Source organism: Oryctolagus cuniculus, chromosome 6, assembly GCF_051225735.1.
Source record: "Oryctolagus cuniculus isolate XC-2025 breed Fujian yellow rabbit chromosome 6, ASM5122573v1, whole genome shotgun sequence".
NCBI lineage: Eukaryota > Metazoa > Chordata > Mammalia > Lagomorpha > Leporidae > Oryctolagus > Oryctolagus cuniculus.
The window spans coordinates 20,013,220-20,037,730 of record NC_142872.1 but is presented as its reverse complement, the minus strand read 5'-3'; the positions used below and the strand labels follow the sequence as shown (position 1 = coordinate 20,037,730).

Here is a 24,511-nt window from a genome sequence, read left to right as displayed (position 1 = left end):
GATCAGCGCGGTGCGCCGGCCGCGGTGCGCCGGCCACAGCGCGCCGGCCGCGGCGGCCATTGGAGGGTGAACCAATGGCAAAGGAAGACCTTTCTCTCTGTCTCTCTCTCTCACTGTCCACTCTGCCTGTCAAAAAAAAAAAAAAAAAAATCTCTATTGCACCAGAATATCTGTTTTTTTCATGACATCAGGAACTACGGTTAAGCATGCACAGAGGTCTATGTGGGTATAAATGTCCATGTATTTCCAATATGCTGTGTCACTAGAGAAATGAAGGGTTTCCACTTTCTCCTAGGAAAAAGCCATTAGCCACTTATCAGATCTATGAAAGCTTTAAATCTAAGCTATAAGTCCATTTGGAATTTTGTGCTCTTTTACATTTTACATTATATCATTCAGTTGTCATGACAGATTTTATGATAAAAGGACTAGATATTATTCAACATTTAATACTAATGCTTAAAATTCATAATTTGGAATATGCCCACTACAGAAGATTAATTGCTGAACAAATGAAAACAGTGGCCTAGTGTCTACTTTCTCTCAACAGAACTCAGTTCAGAATCACTGTGTATTGTCTTGAAGTGGTGCCGATTTAAGGAGATTTTTAGTTGTGTTCACAGAACCACTTCTTTTTAGCCATGTACGTCTGAGCATGTTACTCATTATCAATTTTCTAATCTGTAACATGGGGATAATAATATTATCTACCTCATTAGCTCTTTATAAGGGTTGGATGAGATTATTCATAGCAAATATTTAAGACATTGCCTTACAAATGAAGTGTTCAATAAATGTTAGAAATTATAATTGATTTAGGACATAAAATCTGTGTTATCTGTTCACTTTTATGCCTTTGATGTTTTTCATGTTGATTTCAATTTTCTTTTGTCTAAATTTTGAGGAAAAAATTCTTTGGAAAATGTCTGCTCCTTAAAGTTTGAGTGAAGGAATGGAAAAGGCATTGGTCCCAAGAAACTATGATACCTGGATTTAAAAAAGGTCTTCACTGATACAGTGCGTTAAAGTTTATGATGCAATGCCTATTTCAGAAAGTTGGGAAAATCTATGTGAAGAGATTTCAACAGATAGTGGAGGATAAGCGGGAAGGAGTTGTGAAGCCAGCTTCCACAGTGGTCCCATGCCCTGGAGCCTGTTGCCTTATGATGTGTTCTTCTCTTGTGCTACAGAGGCCCTTCAGAGAGATGCAAGGACAGGAGTTGTGCTGCGTCCATGGAGACTGAGGACATGGACAGGCTTCCTGATGAGGTGGGGACATAGGTATAACGCTTGCGCATTGTGTTCAGGAGGCACTTGCTCTTTCTGGAGAGAACTGGAATCCAAATGCACATTTTACCAACAGTTTTCAGCTCTCTTCGGAACGAATGAGCAAATGAAATAGAAATCTACTGATGTATGCTGAAGAGTCAAGAGATAAGAACCCACATTCGCCATAGGGAAAGTGATAAAAATCAGTACCAGAGAAAACATATTTCTTATTTTAAATGTGTTAGCCAAGAGCAGAGATGAAAAAATATCTGGAAAATAGTTTGCATGCCCTTGTAATGTAAATCATCAGAAAGCAGCATGCCTAATAAAGGGCCATATATTCAGATCAGATATATAAGAGGCTATTTTAACCTCTTACTATTGAAATAAATCAACTTTATGTTAAAAGTTGTTCAAATCTTCAAGTTGTAGATAGTGATCTTGAATATCTAGCACTAGTAGTGATTGTATGGTTGGTTGAGAATGGATTTCAGAATGAAGTTCAGGTTCTGAAATAATTCTTAAAGAAAATATAAAGATTCCTGCCTCTGAAACAAAGCCAAGTTACATAATGCAGGTGGCTGTTGAAGAAGCTAAACTGGGAATAATTAAGAGCTAATGCATTTCAACCATATTTAAGTTACTGGTAATAGGGCATAGGAACTCTAATTTATTGTATCTAATATTTACGTATCAACCTAGAGTGAGAAATAAGAGCAAGTATATGCCCAGAAATAAAATGAAAACACCACTTTTGAAGAAACTTCTTTTGGTCTGCTTTAAAGCTCGTTATTTGAAATGCACAATAGTCAAGGAGGGATTCAAATGTTATTAATATGCATAGATATATATTGAAGACATCTAAATTCCACTGAGAAACCAATGTTTCTAAAATCAGTATTGCTGAGTCTCTCACAGTTTATTCTCACATATCTTTCTGTGTGCTTTTTTATTTTTCTAAACTGAAATATAGCAGTTTTATAGCATAGAAAATGTAATACAAGGATATAATTCTCACTTTTAATGACCCTCTTTAAAGAAATTATATGGCTGTAGTATTTTTATTACTATTAGGTGAAAATGAACACAGGCTTATATTTTAAAATGATCTTGTTATGCTTTCTCATGAAAAAAATGAACATTTACATGATATGTTCTTATAAATACTTTCTTATCTTTTAAATCAAACCTTCACCTGTGAAATTTTGCATTCATACAAAGAATATTTAGTAGGTCATTCCCTCCTATACCAAAAGCTTTTCTCCCAGTGTTTTACTAAAAACATGTGTTGATTTCTGTCTGATTGTTGTTTGTATATTAGAAGCAGTTCTCAAAAAACCCACATAATTGCAAAAAAAGTTATAATTTTCTTAAATTTTAGCCACAGAAAATTTAATATCCTATGCACTCTAAAATATCACTCTTTGTGTCCAGTTAATATTGTATTTTTATTTTTAACTTTTAATGTAGAGTCTATCACATAGTTTTTGAAAAGCAGTCTGTTCCAATAAGAAAGATGGGTGCTCGGTTCAAAGATTAAGAGATGAAATAATAGGAGACCAGGAAATGAGAGTAGGGAAACGCTAGGAATAGTCCATGAAGAATATGCAGTCAAATTCTGTTTGTGAGAGGTAGTCTTCTCTTGAAAAATGTTAAATTAATCACTTCTGAATGACAAAAGGCATTTCAGATTCAGGAAATATTTGGAGAAGGAAATAGAGTCTATCTTTAGCCTTGTTTCCAAAGGGTATAGAAATCTGTATAGAGAATGGAACCAGATTGATAGTGAAATGGGCAAGTTGGGTGTGAATGCCTGTTTATAAAAGGACAGCTAGTCAGAGGTTCACAGAAGGGCTGAAATAACTGGGGTGTAATGCTTGCGAAAACAGGCTTCGCTGGAGCTCACTGTCGAGTCCCTTAAAGAAAAATATGAACAATTTACAGGGTATTGTTCTACTCCAGTTTAGAAGAACTAAAAGGGTGATCTGGTGGTTTTGATTTGCATTTCCCTAAATTGCAATAAAGCTGAACATCTTTTCATGTGTCTGTTAGCCATTTATGTATTATATTTGGAGGACTGCCTACGTCATGTGCCCATTTTCAGTGAGGTTATTTATTTGCCTTTTCATTGTTGAGTTATAAGACTTTTAAATATTTTTCAAGAAAATAAAAAAAATGTTACTAAAGAGAGAAGGGGAAATTGCAACCTTATATATTACTGGTGGGAATGTAAGAATGTGTTGCCTCCATAAAAAACTTCTTGGACGTTCCTCAAAAAGTTAAACATAATTTGTGACCCAACAGTTCCACTCATAGGGATATACTGAAGAGAACTGAAAACAAGGTCATACAAAAGTTGTATATTATTCATAATAGCTTAAATAGTAGAAGTGACCTAGATGCCCACCAGTAGGTTATTATTCAAATATACAAAAGGAATGAAGGATTGATTCATGTACAGCATAGATGAACCTTGAAAAAATTGTGCTAAATGCAAGAAGCCAGATATAAAGGCCATATATTGTATGATTTCATTCAAATGAAATGTGCAGAACAGGCAAATATGAGTATATAAGGAGGACAAAATATATTAGTGCTGTGAGCAGATGAGGCTTCAAGGTACAAGCAGGATAGTGAATATTGACAAATGTTGTAAATATACTAAACACCACTGAACTGTATTCTTTAATATGGTGTTTTTACTATGAATTTTATATGATATTGTTAGTATATACTATATGAACTGTATCTCAATAAAACAAATAACCAGAGTTATAATAAGCAGAGGTGGTACTAGTTATGGCTCAGAACATGCCACCTTATTGTACATTGCAATACAATATATTGACTGATAGAGCTTGAGATTCGAAAGTGAATTTAATGTATCTCTCAGAGGTCATCTTTCCAGGAACAAACCTGTCTGGTTTAGATTCAACAGAGCTATTTCTATTAGAGCGTGGTATGAAAATAGTACTACGTTATAAGGGGAGCCTTTTTTTTCTATATTAATTAAGAATTTAGGTGTGAGCAGTGGCTGTCTCATATCAGAATGGCTAGGTTTGATTCATGACCCCAGCTCCTGAATCTAGGTTCCCTCCAGTGCAGAAGCTGGGAGGCAGTAGTGATGGCTCAAATAAATGAATCCCTACCACCACCCATTTGGGAGACCTGAGTCAATGTCCAATTCTTGGCTCTCTGGCTCCTGCTCAGTCCTGGTTGTTTTGGTATTTCAGGAGTGAACTAGCAGGTGGGAGTTCCTTTTCTGTCTCTGTCTCTCTCTCCATCCTTCCCTCCCTCCTCCATCCCTCCCTCCCTCCTTCGCTGTCAATTAAAAAAAAAAAAAAACTAAAAAGAATTTGGGTATGATTCTGCCAAAGTTGGGGGAAAATAGCAGAAACAATCCTCCTACAAACCAGCTGTTGTTTCCTCTGTAGAGAGGGGACTCTGGTAAAAGGAGAATATTCTGATTACTGATTTTTAAAATGTACACATTTGGCAGATTTTTTCCTGCTTTAGAAGGTTTAATTTAGTGCTTTAGATTTTTGTGATAAAGTTGTTGTCAAGATTTGTCAAAAATTCAGATCTTCTTTTTAGAATTGCATTTCCCTGAACTCTCAGAATATTTTCCCTGAAAAATATAAATCAGTAATCTGAAAAGAAGAAAAAAATTGTGCGTTTTGGAGGGTTAGTGCTATTCTATGATCAGATAATTTTGGGGATGCAATATAGTCCAATGCTTTCTTGGAGAATAAAAATAATACACCATTATTATAGAAGCCGTATCGTAGAGACCAAACACAAATACAAGACAAAAACTACTCTGCTTAGTTTTTTAACCCTTTATTTCTCAAATTCATTTGCCATAGAGTCATTTCTCAAGGAACATAATTAAAATCTTTCAAGTGTTCCTTTAGTTTTTTAATTTATTTATTTGAAAGGCAGAGTGACAGAGAAGGAGAGACAGAGAGACAAAGATAGTTTTCATCTCCTGGTTTTACTTCCCTAGTAGCTACAACAGCCAAGATTGGGCCAGATCTTAGCCAGGAGCCAGGAACTCCAAAAGGGTCTTCAGCTCAGGTGGCAGTGGCACAGGAACCTGCCCCAACTTTGTTGCTTTACCCAGTGTGTTAACAGGGATCTGGATCAGAATCTGAGCACCCAGAATGCAAATGAGTGCTCTTATATGGGATGCTGGCATTGCAAAAGGTGTCTTAACCCACTGCACCACAACACCAGCCCAGATAGTGCTCCTTTAAAACGAATTGCTAAACATCTTAGGTAGAACCTATCCTTGCTCTATTTCCAAGTCAGAAATAAACCTCCACTTTTGATTGGATATCTTGTCAATGCATGCTGCTTTTTTGAGACTTTGGATCTACGTTTGGTACAACTGAGATTCACAGTTAGATGATTATTGCTTTTGGAAAAATATATTATCTATTGATTTCTACTCAGGAGAGTAGTCCGTGAATACAAAGGATGTCCCATTTTTTTTTTCTTTTGCAGAGTGTCTGACATCTCTAAGGTGTGTTTTTTTCTGGAAAAAAAAATTAAGGGAATTTAGTTTCATTTAGGCATATTCAGTAAAGACACTTCTTTTTTTGTTTTTTCTTTTTCTTTTTTTGTTTTTTAAAAGGCACTTCTTGTTTTTAGCTCCTTTTAAAGGGCTAGAATTTGCTTAAAGAAAAATTCTAGTAATTTAGGAAAAGGGATTCAAGTGAATATTTAAGGCTAATGAAGTTTGTTCAGTTTTTGGGAGTTTCTCGCCTCTCACGTTGTGTCTGTTTTGGAAGCTTCTGTAACTAGTAGTTGTGCCCTATAAATGACACTGGAAAATTTCTCTCATTAATGTTCAGGAAAACAGTACTGATATTGTTTGATAAATTGTAGAATTACAGGAATGAGGGGGAGGGAATAGGACAAAAATGAATGAATGTGGACCGTCAGGACTTAAAACTCCATGGCAGAACATCTGCTTCCAGCTGTGATGGGATTCAGTAGACTATTTCTCCTGTTGAGAATACATAGAAAACTAGTTATACAATCACTTCCAAATAAAAGATCATCTGTGTGAAGTATGGAGAGCTCCAAGGCAACCAGAACATAATAAACAAGATCACAAAATGAAAGGAAGCTCAGGTAAATTGAATTCTGCTTCTCTCCTTTTCTTCTCCACCCTTAAGTATTTGATAAATTTTGTGGGATTTAGGGGGACATACAGCCAGACAGAGAAATATTGATTGGAGGTAGAATAAACAGCAGGGCCACTGGCAACTGCGTGGGCCTAGGGAGACAAAGACCAGATTTGGCATTGCCTAAATGACAAAGATCCTGAACAGAAGTGACACATAGTGATGGGAATCCTGCAGTTGAAGGTGTTCATACTCAAGGCATTTGCACAGAGAGATAGAAACTAAGAAAGCAAATTGGAAAGGCCCAGCAAGAAAAAATGTAATTTATTCAATCCCATAGTACCAAAGATCTGAAATTTAGCATAAATATCCACATAAGAGGCAATATGTAGAGCTTCACCTGGATTCCAGAGTTAACTCCAGCCCCATGAAATAACTGCAGACCTACTGTACTGAGATAGGTAGGACCAATAGCCACATATGTACATATGTACATATGACCCTATCCACATATGTATGTATCTAACAAAAAACATGTTTTTGAATATTAAAATAATCCCTACAAATTAAAAAGTAAAAAAGAAAATGCAAGAAAAGTTAAGGTAAAGATTTGATCAGATACTTCATAAATAAGACTATCACAAAGGGAATACAAATATGTAAAAGATGTGTAACTTTATTACATACCATGAAAATGTAAATTTAAATCATGAAAATAGGCCGGCTCCGCGGCTCACTGGGCTAATCCTCCGCCTAGCGGCACCGGCACACCAGGTTCTAGTCCCGGTCGGGGTGCCGGATTCTGTCCCGGTTGCCCCTCTTCCAGGCCAGCCCTCTGCTGTGGCCAGGGAGTGCAGTGGAGGATGGCCCAGGTGCTTGGGCCCTGCACCCCATGGGAGACCAGGAAAAGCACCTGGCTCCTGGCTCCTGCCATCGGATCAGCGCGGTGCGCCGGCCGCGGTGCGCCGGCCACAGCGCGCCGGCCGCGGCGGCCATTGGAGGGTGAACCAATGGCAAAGGAAGACCTTTCTCTCTGTCTCTCTCTCTCACTGTCCACTCTGCCTGTCAAAAAAAAAAAAATACTAAATCATGAAAATACTCACTCACTTGAATGGCTAAAATGAAAGGGTCAGCCATCACCAAGTGTTAGCAAGAATGAAACACAATAGGATTTTTTTTTTTTTTTTTTTTTTGGACAGGCAGAGTGGACAGTGAGAGAGAGACAGAGAGAAAGGTCTTCCTTTTTCCCATTGGTTAACGCCCTAATGGCCGCTGTGCCTGGTGCGCTGTGGCCTATCCGAAGCCAGGAGCCAGGTGCTTCTCCTGGTCTCCCATGCAGGTGCAGAGCCCAAGTACTTGGGCCATCCTTCACTGCACTCCCTGGCCACAGCAGAGAGCTGGACAGGAAGAGGAACGACAGGGACAGAATCCGGCGCCCCGACCGGGACTAGAACCCAGTGTGCCGGCACTGCAGGTGGAGGATTAGCCTGTTGAGCAGCAGCACCAGCCCACAATAGGAATTTTTTATACATTGCCTCCAGAATAAAAAAATTATACAAAATGTGTGTTCTAAGACCTACTTACCCAATAATAAGCTGCACTACACTAATCAAAACACATAAACAGATAAAAATAAGCCAAGAATTTCTAGTAATAATCCTATCTGTAAACAACCCAAATATCTTTAAATGGTAGAACTACTAAATAAATTGTGTACAGTAAAGTACAACACAGGATTGGTTCTCTACTGGAATTCACAATGCTAGTGGCAATGTCTGGAAGACATTTTCATTCTCACAACTGGTAAGAGTGCTGATGGCATTTAGTTGGTAGAATTCTACATTAGACAGGTTAGTTACATAAGAATTATCTAAAATGTCAGTAGTGATGAGGTTGAGAAACTGTTTCTTACTTTTCTATAATCGCCCATACAAATTACCATAAACTTAAATGACTTAAAACAGTAAAAATGTACTATGTTATAGTTGTGTAGGTCAGAAGTCCAATACAGAATGCACTGAACTAAAGCCAAGGTAAAGGCAGACACATCTTTCTTTGCCTTTTCCAGTTTCTAGGGGATGCTCCCCTTTCAACATTGCATCCTGTACTGTGTTTTATTCCTTGTGTCCTGGGCCACTTGCTTCATCTTCAGAGCAAGCAAAGGCAACCAGGTTCTCTAGGCATCTCTCTGACCTTCTCTCTGTTTCCCTCTTCCACTTTTTTTTTTTTTTTTTTTTTTTTTTGACAGGCAGAGTGGACAGTGAGAGAGAGAGAGAGACAGAGAGAAAGGTCTTCCTTTGCCGTTGGTTCACCCTTCAATGGCCGCCACGGCTGGCGCGCTGCGGCCGGCGCACCGCGCTGATCCGATGGCAGGAGCCAGGAGCCAGGTGCTTCTCCTGGTCTCTCATGGGGTGCAGGGCCCAAGTACTTGGGCCATCCTCCACTGCACTTCCAGGCCACAGCAGAGAGCTGGCCTGGAAGAGGGGCAACCAGGACAGAATCCGGTGCCCTGACTGGGACCAGAACCCAGTGTGCCGGCACTGCTCGGCGGAGGATTAACCTAGTGAGCTGCGGTGCCAGCCTCCCTTTTCCACTTTTAAGGACCCTCAAGACCACAACTGAGCTCACATGTGCAATCCAGGATACTCTCCCGAAGTTCATGTGCAACTCTAATTTCCTTTGCCATGTATTGTGATGTATTCTCGGGTTCTACGGATTAGGCTGTTGGCTAATTAGGCTTTTGGAGGCATTATTCTTTCTACCATAACCTGATACACAGAATGAGTTACATGCTGTTAGACAGAATAGCATACTCAAGCTTCCCCAACATAACGTTAAATGGTTTTGCTTACAAAATTTTCAAAGTTAAGTCAAATTACGATATGGAAACAAATAATAATGATTTCCTGATTTAGCAGGTAGCTTCCTTAATATAGCACAAGTGATAAAGCCAAAAGCTTTGGCAAACGCTTCCTGGTTATCAGAATGCTTCATGATCCACATTTTCCTCATCAGGACTAGGAGAGTAGCTTCCTCATTAGCATATTCTGCAAATGACTTTCAGAGTTTTCTAAAAACTCAGACTCCATTTCATCAATCTTCCTAAACATTCCAAAAGTGACTTACTTATCCTCTAAAATAAATCCTTTTCTGCTTAAAGTAGCTGGAATGGATTATATTCTCTGTAACTGAAGATTCAACAATATTATGTGACATTAGTGATAGCAGAATAAAAGCCCTTTGTCAGTCACATTGAAGTATAAAACATTGCACTAATATTTTTAAGTATTATCTGCTTAATCCTAACAATTATCAGGTATTACTCTCATCTATTTAAGTGGTACAGTTGAGAATCAGAGAGGTTAAGTTACTTATCCTTAACTAGTCTTGGTTTTGTCAAGACACAGACACAAGGCTTTGCAGGCCATACAGTTCTTATACTCTGCTGCTCAATTTCATTGCCCTTTCAATGATATATTTACTTCATGTAAGTTCTTCCAGTAAATATTGAACAGCTCAGAGAAGCGTTTAGAACTTGATTTTTTCAGTTCCCGAGCTACAGTAGTTGAAAGCAATGGAATATGTCTGGATAGTTTAATCAAAACAGTAAAATAATTAAGAATATCACAGATAATAGATTATGAGGATTCTTTGAAGGGGTAGGGAGAATACTGGATTCAAAGTAAGTTTTTAGTGACAATTCTCCACAATATGACTTATAACTGGACTACCAGAATACTAAGCATAGCCTCTCTTGAATGTTAACTGGCAGACGTTCAACCTGATTAGCACTGCTGCCAGCACTGACTGTACTTCTATATCAGGAACCAGCCTTGCAATCCCTGGGAAGCTGTTCCTGTCACTCTTCTTACCTGCTGCTCCAGGTGGCTCCTAATGCCTGTCTCTGTGTAGAAGGCCCAGCAGGTTGTCTCATTGTGACACTCAGGTCATATGCCTTGATGCTGTCTGCCAGGGAGGCTGAGAATTTACTTCTGATTTCCACACTGGGGAGACAATGATTACATTTCATTTCATTATATTACATTGCCCCCAAAACAGAAAGACCATTTCAAGATAAGTGGCAATGGTGAACATGATAGGTATCCTTTACAAGTAGGATTGAAATTTGATCTCTATGCTCTTTTCTATCTGCACACTGGAAGAGTTAATATTTTATTGGTCCTGAGTGACTGCCATCAGTAATTAGAGCTGGATACCATCCCCTAACATGTTTCCAGAGACTCTCATCGCCTATGCTCTATTTAAAACAAGCTGCTAGTTAGAAGAAAAACATTTTTTAATGAAAAATTATGGTAGAGAATATTCACTTCACCAGTGATCCATCTCATAATGAATAAAACAAATGATGATTAGCTATTTCACAGTTGTGCATAATTTTATTTTACTTTTGAGCCTATGGAGGCTCCTATGTGTCTTGTGTTGATAATGGAATTTTTAATTCACAGATGTTAGGGTAATCTCTTGAAAATAATTGAAGGATTATGAATAGGACATATAAATTTTAATCACCATCCTTTTTAATTAGGCTCATTTTATTTTTCCTCTGAACATACGATTTTCTGTAATGATTTCACTTCACTAGTGCTTCAAAGAACTCTAAAAGAATAGTTAATAACTACAATATATGTATATTTAGGACTTCAAAGTTCCATTTACTAGATATACATAGAAGAATTGAAGCTATTTTTACATTACTCAAAAATTGACTCATTTTCCATAGTTTGGTAACTCCCTCTGCTCCACTGCTACCATTGACTTAGAATGGAATAGATATGGTTGGTACACATACTGTACTCTTTCAGTGGGAAGCACAGAATGTGTATTTTTCTGATACTGATCTGTATTTTTCCAAATGATTTTTGTAATATCATTTAGCTGCCATGGCCTTATTAACACAAGTATTTTAAGACTTCTTTCAAAGAGATGAAACTAGCTCTTTATTTCCATTATTTATGAGAAACTATAAATCTTGTTTTATGTTAAGAAATACTAAAATGTGTAACTAAGTAATTAAAAATAAATATGTATGACATTACCTGACATATCAGGCATTTGACAGATTCTGAGAATAGAGAGTGTTAAATGGACCACTTAACTTTGTAATTAGATAAGACAGACACATGGAGATGACATAAAAAGACTATTAATCTATTTTATGAACTAGATTTTAATACTCTGTCTTTTATGAAACCCTCACCCATCCTGTGTCTGCACCCATTTGTCACATTACTTCTCTTAAGTGAATACTTTCAGAGGTTTGATTCTTAAATTTTCCGTCTTCTACTTTGTATGAAACTATTGAAATGTGCCAAGTCCTCACCCACAAGGTCACTGAATCTCTAAGTGAGGTCCCCATGGCTCTCTCAGCTGCAAAATGAACACCCTTACTTGATTGCTTAGCTGCAGCCAATACTGCTTGACCACTCTGCTTCTATGGAAGCACTCTCCTCTTCTTTTCTGTGGCACTGCAGTCTCGTCACTTCCTTCCTCTGCCTTAGAGCATTTCACTTCAGCCTTCTTTGAAAACTTTTTTTTTTTAACAGGCAGAGTTAGACAGTGAGAGAGAGACAGAGAGAAAGGTCTTCCTTCTGTTGGTTCACCCCTCAAATGGCTGTTACGGCTGGCGCGCCGATCCGAAGGCAGGAGCCAGGTGCTTCCTCCTGGTCTCCCATGGGGTGCAGGGCCCAAGCACTTGGGCCATCCTCCACTGCACTCCCGGGCCACAGCAGAGAGCTGGCCTGGAAGAGGGGCAACCGGGACAGAATCTGGCACCCCAACCGGGACTAGAACCTGCTATGCTGGCGCCACAGGCGGAGGATTAGCCTAGTGAGCCACGGCGCTGTCCAAGTAGCTGTTCCTTGGAGTTGGTCCTAAATCTCCTCCTGCTCCATACATTCCCTGGGACATTCTAACTATGCCCACTGCCTAAATCAGAATGAATAAGGCTCCACTGCCCTCCTGTCCACTCCACTTCTTCCTCACATGTCTGTATCTTGAGTTTTCCACACCTGTGTTCAACTGCTATGCAGCAAGTAAGGGACTTAGAAGCACTGGGCACATCACCTCCCAAAATGTTCACAGCTTAACTATTATTTTGGACCCTTTTCTAATACTTCAACCCTTTTTTCTCAGAAGACCTTTACAATCTTAACAACTACTGAGGCTCACAGCTGTTTTTGTGTATTATATCTATAGATTTTTCCATAGTCCTTTATAACTTTAAAAATTATATATTCACTTACTTAGAAATAATTATAATCCTATTACATGTTCACATTTTTATTATAAATAGCCATATGTGGAAACTAAACAAAATAGTGAAAAGAGTAGTTGGTGGATTCATTTGTTTGCTTCTGTATCCATTCTGGAAAGCTCTTCTGTGCATTACTGACACTAAATGAGAATAAAGAGGCAAATGATAACTGAGTATTATCATAAACTCCATTCTATCTTGTTGACCCCCTAAAATGGTTTCAGGCACCTTCAAGGATCTCAGAGACATTTGAGAATCAATGGTATAAAATGTTACAGGAAACCAGAGTGAGAATGACTGAGATCACTGTAGGTGAAGAATTCAGCTGGGTGGTTTGACAGAGCATCAAAATAATGCATGTTGCTGAAAAAAGTGGGGTTGAAATGGGTTCAAATTATGTGAGGAATGAAAGCCAGAGAGAAACTGTCAGACTTGCCACGTCAAATTAGGGAGAAACTATACAGGTGATGAGATCCTGAGAGCTCGGGTGTGATGGAAAGAATGTCACTTAATGATGTCAACAAAAGCAATGCCGAGGTGAAGAGATGATTCCACTGCTAGGGGAGTTGCCAAGCCGCACGATCCTGTACAAATTTGCACCAAGGAACCAATGCAGTTGCAAATAGTAGCCAGAGGCAAACAAGGAAAGCTTATGAGAAAATGTCAATTTCTATACTTTAACTTATTTTATCAGTTTGCAGATGAGGAAGCTACACCACAGAAAGGTTCAGTGATTCACAGTATGTAAGATTAATAATAGAAAAATCCATTGCTAGAAGCCAGTATTTGTGTGTAGAGATATAAATTGATGTGTTCTTTGCTTTGAAATATTATTTTTGCTCTTGTCCCCCTCCTTCAATTTCATGGGAAAGCTAAGTTGTGGGTGGTTGTACAGCTAAGCTGTGGGTGGAGAATACAATAAAACCAAAGAACTAACCAGTGTTCCGTAATTGCTGTTAAAATCCACTAATAAATAATAGGTGAAGGAAAAGGGATTTTTAGATATTTTAGAGGCTTAGATGCTGTGTAGAATTGCACCATCCCTCTCTTGGGACCAGTTCTTCAAGGAGAGAGTGGGATTGGATGTGCCAGTGTAAACAGCTAACCTGAGGGGCTCAAGTGGAGAGGGTATAATAACCTGCCTCCCATTTGAGGAGTGGCAACCTTGGAGAGATTGCCCTTATCTCCCTGATAAAGGAACAGTAGAATACAATAGAATTACTTCAGGGTTCGGACTTCAGATGACTTCACTGAAAGTTTTGAGGCTCTAGAATGATTGAGAATAATTCAACCTTTTCATTTGCCATTAAGAAAGTATGGGGTATGTAAGAGTGGGAGCTGGAAGACCTGAAGGCATGGCCCAAGTAGAGTGTGGAGGATGCAAGGCATACGTGTCAGTGGCTGGACTGACTGGCACCTTTGATATGAAAGCTGATGGAGGGAAGATACCAGTCATGCAGAAGTGGCTGAGGGCATCTCAGCAGATGCCACAGTGATGATGCCACATAGAGAAACAAATTGGGAAATGTTCCAGAAGCAAGTTTATGTCCAAAGTGATCTAGTTTACTAGATGAAGTTACGCATTTTTGCTTTTCTAAATTATGTGTCCCAAGTCTACTGTAATTACTAATCCCAATCTCAGCTAAAATTTTTGTGTAATTTATATTGAAATTAAATCATTTTGTGTGTGCAAATGAGTGTGCATAGGAAGCATTATCTACATACAAATCATTTAATGAGGTAAAAAGGACATTAAAATTCAGTAGTTTCCAGGAAAGTTTAGCATTATTTCTTGTCTTATTCTTGGATCAGACCTGGATTAGATAATGGTTCAGCCCAGCAGTTGTTAGAGTGGCTGCCCACATGAGGTGCTGAAACATGACTGAACTTGCTTAAAACAGGCAGTCAAAAAATAGACCCAGACCATTAATTTCATGTTGTTACTTATGAGTCTCTAGATTGCCAGGGAAAAATGCAGTTTTGTCTCTCTCTTCTGAGTATAAAATTAACTTACTTTAAATTGAAATATTTGAAATGAAAAATGTGCAATTATATCTCAAATCTCCAATTACCTCCTAACCAAGATGGGGCCTAGTTACTGGAGAATTTTTCATTTTCTGAGCGTAACCAACATATCTATCTTCCTCAAATGGTCTTTGACAATCTGAATTTACATTAAGTAGGGGAGAAGTCACACTGTTTGGACCAAGAATATATTATGGAGCTGAATTACTATATATATATATATATGCATATATATATAAATATACATATATATATAAATAAAACAAGAGAGGGACTAGTTGTGGTTTTAGAGCTTGTGAATGTGATGTATTTGGATCGCATAGGATGCAAGTAACAATTATAGAGCCAGAGAGAAGGGTAGGAATGCATCTGGTTATTATGACCTATGTAAATGTCAATAAACTCGGGCCGGCGCTGTAGCTCACTTGGTTAATCCTCCGCATGCAGGGCCAGAATCCCATATGGGCACCGGGTTCTAGTCCTGGTTGCTCCTCTTCCAGTCCAGCTCTCTGCTGTGGCCCCGGAAGGCAGTGGAGGATGGCCCAAGTGCTGGGGTCCTTGCACCCACATCGGAGACCAGGAAGAAGTACCTGGCTCCTGGCTTCGGATCGTAGTCACTCTGCCCATGGTGGCCATTTGGGGGGTGAACCAACAGAAGGAAGACCTTTCTCTCTGTCTCTCTCTCTCACTGCCTATAACTCTACCTGTCAATTAAACTTCAAAAAAAAGTCAATAAACTCATCATTATTTATTAATGCTCCTTTGTAAATAGATTTTTTGTATGGGGGGGGGTGGAGAACCCAAAGAAAGAGTGAAGTTAAAAATGTAAAGAAGGAAGCATGTGCAAATATTTTTAAAGACTTATTTATTTATTTGAAAGAAATAGTTACAGAGAGAGAGAGAAAGGGAGAGAAATGGAGAGTAAAGGGGAGAGAGAAAGGTCTTCCTTTGGTTCACTCCTGAATGGCTGCAGTGGCCAGGGTTGGACCAGGCTAAAGCCAGGAGCTTCATCTGGGTTTCCCAGGTGGGTGCAGGGGCCGCTGCTTTCCCAGATTGTATTAGCAGGGAGCTGATTGGGAAGTGGAACAGTTAGGGCTCAAAGCAGCACCCATATGTGAAGCCAGAATCTCAGGTGGCAACTTAACTGGCTATGCCATGATGCTGCCCCCACACCCAAATTTCTTATCATTATAGAATCACTTCATGAAAAAGCAATTGATAGAAACATATTTATCAGGTTTTTGAAAAAGAAACTGTTTTGTGTATATCAGCTGTCATCACAGTTTGTGTTTCATCTTCTGGGGTTTACTGGTGTTGAGTTTCTTTATAGATCTAGAAACAGAAAGAAAGAGGGTAAGTCCTGAGGAATATCACTAAGGCCTTGCAAAAGAAGTACTTCAGGGAAAACCATTTTAGGTCTTTCAGGCAAGGGGAGGATAAATTATTTTCACAGAGGCTAAAAGAATGCTTCAACAAAAAAGGCTTGGCAGAATTAGGAGGTTCAACAACCTTAGCTTCATTAGAATCTGCCCATATGTTCCCTCCCGTTTTTCAAGTTGTCTTGTACCCATACCATACCAATGCTTTATCTGTACAAATGCCATATGAATCCATAAAATTTAGAAATACAATTTGCATTTGTAATTCAGCTACCAACAACATCTCATGTTGTATTTGGGTTTCAAAATACCTGCCTTTTAGCTAGAAGAAGTGAGGACTTTCTTTTGGACAGTTGTGGAGTTTTCAGGCCTCTTATGAAGACCTTAAGCTTAGAATTTAAGGTCCTGAGAAGTTGAAACCAAAATTAACAATTGGGATTGCATCAAATTGAGAAGTTTCTGTACTACAAAAGAAACAGTCAGGAAAGTGAAGAGGTAACCAACAGAATGGGAAAAATATTTGCAAACTATGCAACAGATAGAGGATTAATAACCAGAATCTACAAAGAGATCAAGAAACTCCACAACAACAAAACAAACAATCCACTTAAGAGATGGGCCAAGGACCTCAATAGACACTTTATTTTTTTTTTTACAGGCAGAGTGGACAGTGAGAGAGAGAGAGAGACAGAGAGAAATGTCTTCCTTTTCTGGTGGTTCACCTCCCAATGGCCACTGTGGCTGGTGCACAGCGCTGATCTGAAGCCAGGAGCCAGGTGCTTCTTCTGGTCTCCCATGCAGGTGACCATGCACTTGGGCCATCCTCCACTGCACTCCTGGGCCACAGCAGAGAGCTGGACTGGAAGAGGAGCAACCGGGACAGAATCCGGCGCTCTGACCAGGACTAGAACCCGGTGTGCCGGCGCTGCAGGCAGAGGATTAGCCTATTGAGCCCCAGCGCCGGCCATTAGACATTTTTCAAAAGAGGAAATCCAAATGGCCAACAGGCACATGAAAAAATGTTCAGGATCACTAGCAATCAGGGAAATGCAAATCAAAACCACAATGAGGTTTCACCTCACCCCGGTTAGAATGGCTCACATACAGAAATCTACCAACAACAGATGCTGGTGAGGATGTGGGGAAAAAGGGACACTAACCCACTGTTGGTGGGAATGCAAACTGGTAAAGCCACTATGGAAGTCAGTCTGGAGATTCCTCAGAAACCTGAATATAACCCTACCGTTCGACCCAGCCATCCCACTCCTTGGAATTTACCCAAAGGAAATTAAATTGGCAAACAAAAGCTGTCAGCACCTTAATGTTTGTTGCAGCTCAATTCACAATAGCTAAGACCTGGAATCAACCTAATTGCCCATCAACGGTAGACTGGATAAAGAAATTAAGGAACATGTGCTCAATAGAGTACCATTCAGAAGTAATAAACAATGAAATCCGGTCATTTGCAACAAAATGGAGGAATGTGGAAAACATGCTGAGTGAAATAAGCCAGTCCCAAAGGGACAAATATCATATGTTCTCCCTGCTCAGTGACAACTGACTGAGCACCAGAAAGGAAACCTGTTGAAGTGAAAGGGACACTATGAGAAACAGTGGCTTGATCAGCCCTTGACCTGACTGTTGATGAACAACTTAATACTTTATCCCTTTTAGTATTTTTTTTGTTCTACTTAATACTGTTGGTTGAACTCTGTAATTAATACACAATTATTCTTAAGTGTTTAAATTTAACTGAAAAGTGATCCCTGTTAAATATAAGAGTGGGAATAAGAGGGGGAAGAGATGTGCAATTTGAGACATGCTCAAGCTGACTTGCCCCAAATGGTAGAGTTAGAAATGTGCCAGGGGATTCCAATTCAATCCCATCAAGGTGGCATGTACCAATGCCATCTCACTAGTCCCGGTGATCAATTGCTGTTTACAATTGATCATAATGATAGGACTAAGAGTCAAAGGGATCACATAAACAAGACTAGTGTCTGCTAATACTAACTGGTAGAATAAAAAAGGGAGAGAATGATCCATCATGGGAAGCGGGATACACAGCAGACTCATAGAATGGCAGAGGTCCTAAACAGCACTCTGGCCTCAGAATCAGCCCTTAAGGCATGCGGATCCGGCTGAAGAGCCCATGAGAGTATTTTAAACATGGAAAGCCAAGACACTCCGGCAAAAAATAAAAATAAAAATAAAAAATAAATAAATAACCGATATGAAAGATCTCTGTGAGTGAGATCCCAGTGGAAAGAACGGGTCATCAAAGAAGGAGGTACCTTTCTCTGAAGGGAAGAGAGAACTTCCACTTTTGACTATGACCTTGTCTAAATAACATCAGAGTCAGCGAACTCAAAAGGCTTCCATAGCCCTGGCAACTCATGACAAGAGCCTAGGGTGATTACTGATGCCATAAACAAGAGTGTCAATTTGTTAAGTCAACAACAGGAGTCACTGTGCACTTACTCCTCATGTAGGATCTCTGTCCTTAATGTGTTATACTATGTGAATTAATGCTGTAACTAGTACTGAAACAGTATTTTACACTTTGTGTTTCTGTGTGGGTGCAAGGTGTTGAAATCTTTACTTAGTATATGCTAAATTGATCTTCTGTATATAAAGATAATTGAAAATGAATCTTGATGTGAATAGAAGGGGGGAGGGAGCGGCAGAGGGGAGGGTTGTGGGTGGGAGGGAAGTTATGGGGGGAACTATTGTAATCCATAAGCTGTACTTTGGAAATATATATTCATTAAATGAAAGTTAAAAAAAAGAATTTATGGTCCTGAGTTCATTATTTTCTTTTCCACAATTCTAAAGTACGAACAAGCAACCAATCCCATTATACTTCTTATTTTCACTAAAAATTCGTCAGTAATTATCAGTATTCCCAGAATTCTTACTTCTATAGACCCGTTATTATGTATAGAGCATCATTTTCTTTTCTATTACATACTGTAGGTTTCTCCCTGACTCTTGGAAAAGAGGTTATTAATAGTTTTAAATGTAATTACGATAATCCAGTATAGATACTTAAAACCACCTCAGAGAACTTATCCTAAAGATTTGGTTCCAGAGGAACTATGCTTAGTATCACATTCTTCACCAGTCAGCCTTCAATCATAGCGGAATTAATAGGTATAAATTGATTGTAGATGTAGATGAATAAACATATGGAAGTAGGCACAGATGACATAGAGATAAAGAGATACAGATTCAGGTGAAGAGATATTAAAGTATTTCGTACAAGCATTTGACTGCATACAGTTATAGGAGCATTTGGTCAATGTCTCTGCCTGCTGCTGGAGCTGAAATCCAGTGGGCCATGCTCCTTCCAGCATTTTTAAGCACACCTGATTCCATTCATAAAGGTTGAATCCTTAGGATGTAACCACCTCCTAAATGTCCCACCTGTTAAAACTGTTGTCTTGGTGATTAATTTTCAACATGTGCAATTTGGGGAAACATATACATTAGATGATAGCAGCCACTGTGTTAAGTTACATTTTCAGAAACCTTATCAAAATGCAAGTATGTTTCTTGGGATGAGAGACAGGTTAATCCATTCATTATCAGCTGTCATCACATGAGAAAAGGAAAAAGGTTCTGAAGGGTTGGAAACCAGTAGAGATAAATTTTGGCATCTAGAGAAGATTTGAGGTGGAAATAAAATATGTGGCATTGCAGAGGGGATTATGTACTGTGTAAGTAACCATATAATACAAGGTTAAGGTAGGGGGTGGTTTAAAGAAATAGACATGTCCAAAATGCATCAAGGGTGATAAAAAAGATTTCATAGTGGGTTTGGGAGTGAAGGAGATAATTACTAAACAAACAAAATCAATTTTACCATATTTATGATTGTTGAGGGTGGGGTCTGAAAGAACTAGATACTGCTCTCAGTTACTCTCATGTCAGCACATCTAATAAGGGTGTGAAGATTCACAGAGAGGACATCAGAAATAGGAGAGCAGTATAAAACTCAGTTTCCACTTCAGCCTTTTAAAAAATCATTAAATGTTTTTATAAAAGAATTTTATTCATTCTTTTGGAAGGCAGAGTTACAGAGACAGAGAGAAGGAGAGACAGAGAGAGAGTGAACCATCCACTGGTTCACTCCCCAGATGGCCACAATGGCTGGGGCTGGGCCAGGCCAAAGCCAGGAGCCAGGTGCTTCTTCCAACTCTCCCACATGAGTGCAGGGACCCAAGTACTTGAGCCATCCTGGATTGAAAGTGGGGCAACCGTGACTTGAACCAATGCCCGTATGGGATACTGGCACAGCAAATGGCAGCTTAACCCGCTGCATCACAGCTCTGCTCCCCATTTATTGTTTCCTTTGTTTTACAGAAGCTTCTGAGTTTGATATAATCCCATTTGTGTAGCTTTGCTTTGCTGCCTGCATTTTGGGGTTCTTATCCAAAAAGTCATCACCCACCCCAATGTCTTGAAGTATTTATCTTCAAGACAGTTCTTTTTAAGAAAGTCGATGATTCATCCACAGCTACCTGTCCACCTCCAGTTCTTTTATTTGCACTTTCTTTTTCTCGACCTCCCACCTCAAATCTTTGTGATGCCAGTTATTCAAGCAGTGTAGAGGGTTCCAAAAATTGAATCATAGGTAATATGTCAATATTTTGGGAAATGATCTAAAATATTTTATTTCTTAACTGTTTATAATAGTGAAAAGTCAGCATTTTCCCCTTTTTCCTGCATATTTGTTTGTTTATTTTTACTTATTTGAAAGGCAGAGAGAGAGAAAGGAAGAGGAAGAGAGAGAAATAACTCTTCCATTCAGTGGTTCATTGCTCAATTACCTCCAACAGTCAGGAAATGGGAACTCATTCTGAATTTCCAGCATGGATGGCAGGGATCCAAACACTTGATCCATAACCTGCTGCCTCCCAAGGTATGCATTAGCAGGAAGCTGGACTAGAAAACGGAACTAGGAGTTAAACCCAGGTATTCCTATATGAGATATGGGTATTCCAAGTGGTATCCTAACTGCTGCATCAAATGTCCACCCGCTCTTATTACCTACTTTAACTCATAGGCACAGAAAAGCTGCTTCATGTGTCACTGCAATGCATTTACTGTGGAGGACGCCCAAGTCGTGTCTCAAGTTAACCACACTAACAGTTTCTCAACACATGATCAGCTGTGTCCTTTCTCATCTTGAATGGGGCATTGTGTAACTTGAAATTTTGGCCTGTTGAATTTCTAGGTCCTCTTCAAATTGCCCACTCTTGTAAATGCTGTTTCATTGCTTAACCAACTGTGAGGGTATTGTGTTTGTAGTCCAGCTTTTTCTTCAGGTAGAGCCTGCTCTATTTTTTGATGTCAGATTCTCTTCATGATAATTCATTTCTGCTTGAGGCAGAAAACAACTGTTTCCATGGCTTTGAATCTTGTTACCCTAGTCAAAGGATTTCTCAGAAAATAGAGAGTAGCCCTCTTGCAACTGCTGAGGAACACAGAGGAACAATATCACTTTGGATTTCCAGATAAGCCAGAAACATTTTTCTGTATCGGCAGTCATGGGACATGCTAATAACCAAAAGTGGGGAGCAATATAATCCTGTTTTTTAAATTTTTTATTTATTTGACAGAGGTAGACAGTGAGAGAGAGAGAAAGACAGAGAGAAAGGTCTTCCTTCCGCTGGCTCACCTCCCAAAGGACAGCCACGGTTGGCACTGCATCGATCTGAAGCCAGGAGCCAGGTGCTTCCTCCTGGTCTCCCATGCGGGTACAGGGACCCAGGCACTTGGGCCATCTTCCACTGCCTTTCCATGCCTCAGCAGAGAGCTAGACTGGAAGAGGAGCAATCAGGACTAGAACCCGGTGCCCATATGGGATGCCAGCGCTGCAGGAGGAGGATTAACCAAGTGAGCCTCGGCGCCAGGCCCTGTAATACTGTTTTTACCACCATATCTTCATAGGCTTCCACACTGGTCATCATCGTGTTACTGGAGCAGGCTAGGGGCAGCAGAGAGGGGCAGAATTAAACCATCTTTCTTTAGCAGAGCACTTAATGGTTTGCAAATAATTCCTGTAGAATGCTCACTCATTTGATCATTCCAATGTTAGGAAGAAAGCATGAAATTTTTCATCATGTTTTCAGTGTGAAACGTTCTGAGTGTATGACTTGTCCAATGAAACACCAACAGAACTAATTGAAGAGAATTTTAGGCTCCTGATTTCTAACTCAGCATACTTTCTGATTAATATTGGGGGAAAGACATGAATTTGACAAAGCTGTCTGCTTACATGAGACTGAGAGCTGAATAAACTGCCAAATGCCACCCAATAAACAAAGCCAAGCCAGAATTCCACTTTTGCTTAGTTATTAATTTTTTATAGCATAGGTCCATTTCCAGTTATTTTTGTAAGCCAAGTAAATATCAAAAGAAACTCCACATCCACCTGCTCAGCATCCCAGCAGCTACCAAGCTCCATGGCATGTGAGACAAATGGTGGTACTGACTCACGGCCTGGAACGTCCTTTCATTTCTCTGCCTGCTAAAACTTCAGCAATTCTTTCAGATGTATTTCAAATATCACTTCTTCCATGAAATCCCTGATCTCTCAACCAGCTATTATATTTAATTTATTATGCTTGCTATCATACTTACTTTGTGCCTTCTCATTAAACATATAAAACCACATGCAGGTAGTTAATGCTGAAAAATCAGGAACTAAATTGAATAAGGAAGGATATATGAGTTATTCATTCAAACATGCCTTTAAAAATATGTGTTAAACTTTTATAATGAATCAGGTACTGCAGAGACTGTTGAAATATGGTAGTGAATAAAGGAAGTTTCTACCCCTTGGCCACTAGGTGTTAGTGAAAATTTCATCACATTGAACTCTGTCTCTATTGTAATGTATCACTTGGTTTGTAATGTTCTTTTGATAAATACATTTTACCCTGTGTAAGTTGATTTCTGTGTATGTGCCCCACTTAAAGCAATTACATTAGTCCTGTGAAAACAAGGACTGTATTTTACTCACCTTTTCATACATTTTGATCCTACTTTGGTGACTATGTATAAATGGATATTGAATCGATTGTTGATTACATTATGATTATTTCAATCTGACAGGGATTATAAATTCTGAGGGATGGATTTAGGATTAAAGCAAGTGATGTAAAGAGGTAGACGGACATTTAGTGCAGTGGTTAAGATGTTACTTTGGGATGCTCACATCTCCTGTGGAAGTCCTTGGGTTTGGGTCTGGCTCCACACTCATTTTCAGCTTCCTACTAATGCACCCTGGGAGGCAGCAGATGATGGCTCAGGTAGTTGGGTCCCTAACTCCTATGTGACAGACCTGGATTGAGTTCTGCGCTTCTGTATTTGGCCTGGCCCAGAAGTAGCTGTTGCAGTCAATTGAGAGTGAATCACTAGATGTAGAGGAAGTCTGTCTCTCTCTGTCTCTATCTCTCTGTCTCTGTCTTTCTCTTTTTCTCCTCCCCTCTTCTGGGTTTCAAGTAAGTATAACAAATTTAATGTTTAAAAAGAACACTGAAGCAGAAAGATAACTCTCTCATCCTCTGCATTTTTGTTCTGTTTAGGACCTTAACAGATTGGATAGTTCCCATCCATACTGGGAAGAACAATGTACTAGAGCCTGCTGGTTAAAATAGTAATGTCTTCCAGAAACAGCCTTACAGGCACACCCAGAAATTGTGTTTAGTAATATATTTGGTTATCCAGTAAGGCAGTCAACTTAATTCACAAAATTACCCATTACAGCATTTATAACAATTCCTCATATCCTATTACATGTCAACTAAATGAGTAGTTTCTAATTTTTCAACAGGAATCATAAGTCCAAATAGTATATTAAATCTCTAAGTTTATATTTTGATAACTTTCCATTTTAATTGGCTATGAACTGTCAATCATAATTATATTTTTGTATTTTAAGGTTTTTAAAATGTATCTGTAGCCATTTAATTTGCAATCCTAATAGTCTGTGAACCTTCTTCAGCATCAATGTTATGTAATTAATCAATTAGTTAATTGAGTATTGGGCTACTGCAGTGAGTGAAACCAAAGGACTCTTTGTCCTTGTGCTTCACCCATTCTAGTTGTGGTGCTGTGTGCAAGCAGAATGAGGGAGTGATGGGAAAAGGGACAGAAAATAAACCATTGTATGTTAGACACTGATAGGTTCAGTGGAGATGATTCATTGTGGTAAAGGGAGGGGGCCACCTCGAGTAGGATAGAGTTGCAAGGCTACTGTACAATAATGGAGTTTGTAGAATAGGCCAGACACTGGAATGGATAATTGTAATTATCAGTGATTAGAATTTAAAATCATATTGTTATATAAAATTAATATAGAAATGAGAGAGTAAATGACAAGATATGAGGACAGAGCAATGGGCACTCCACAAAGAGGATGA

At 39.1% G+C, this 24,511-nt stretch overlaps 1 long non-coding RNA gene across 5 annotated transcripts in view; it reads left to right on the top strand.

Moving 5' to 3' along the window:
- The window catches only part of LOC149126045 (uncharacterized), a 295,022-nt gene that overhangs the window by 68,603 nt on the left and 201,908 nt on the right, over window positions 1-24,511 (top strand). For 4 of the 5 annotated variants that reach the window (XR_016236059.1, XR_016236057.1, XR_016236056.1 and 1 more), the window contains exon 4: window positions 1,191-1,269. This is a non-coding gene — a long non-coding RNA (uncharacterized LOC149126045). Of the gene's footprint in view, window positions 1-1,190; window positions 1,270-16,737; window positions 17,165-24,511 lie in introns of those variants that run through there. The other variant, XR_016236058.1, reaches the window with a different exon arrangement.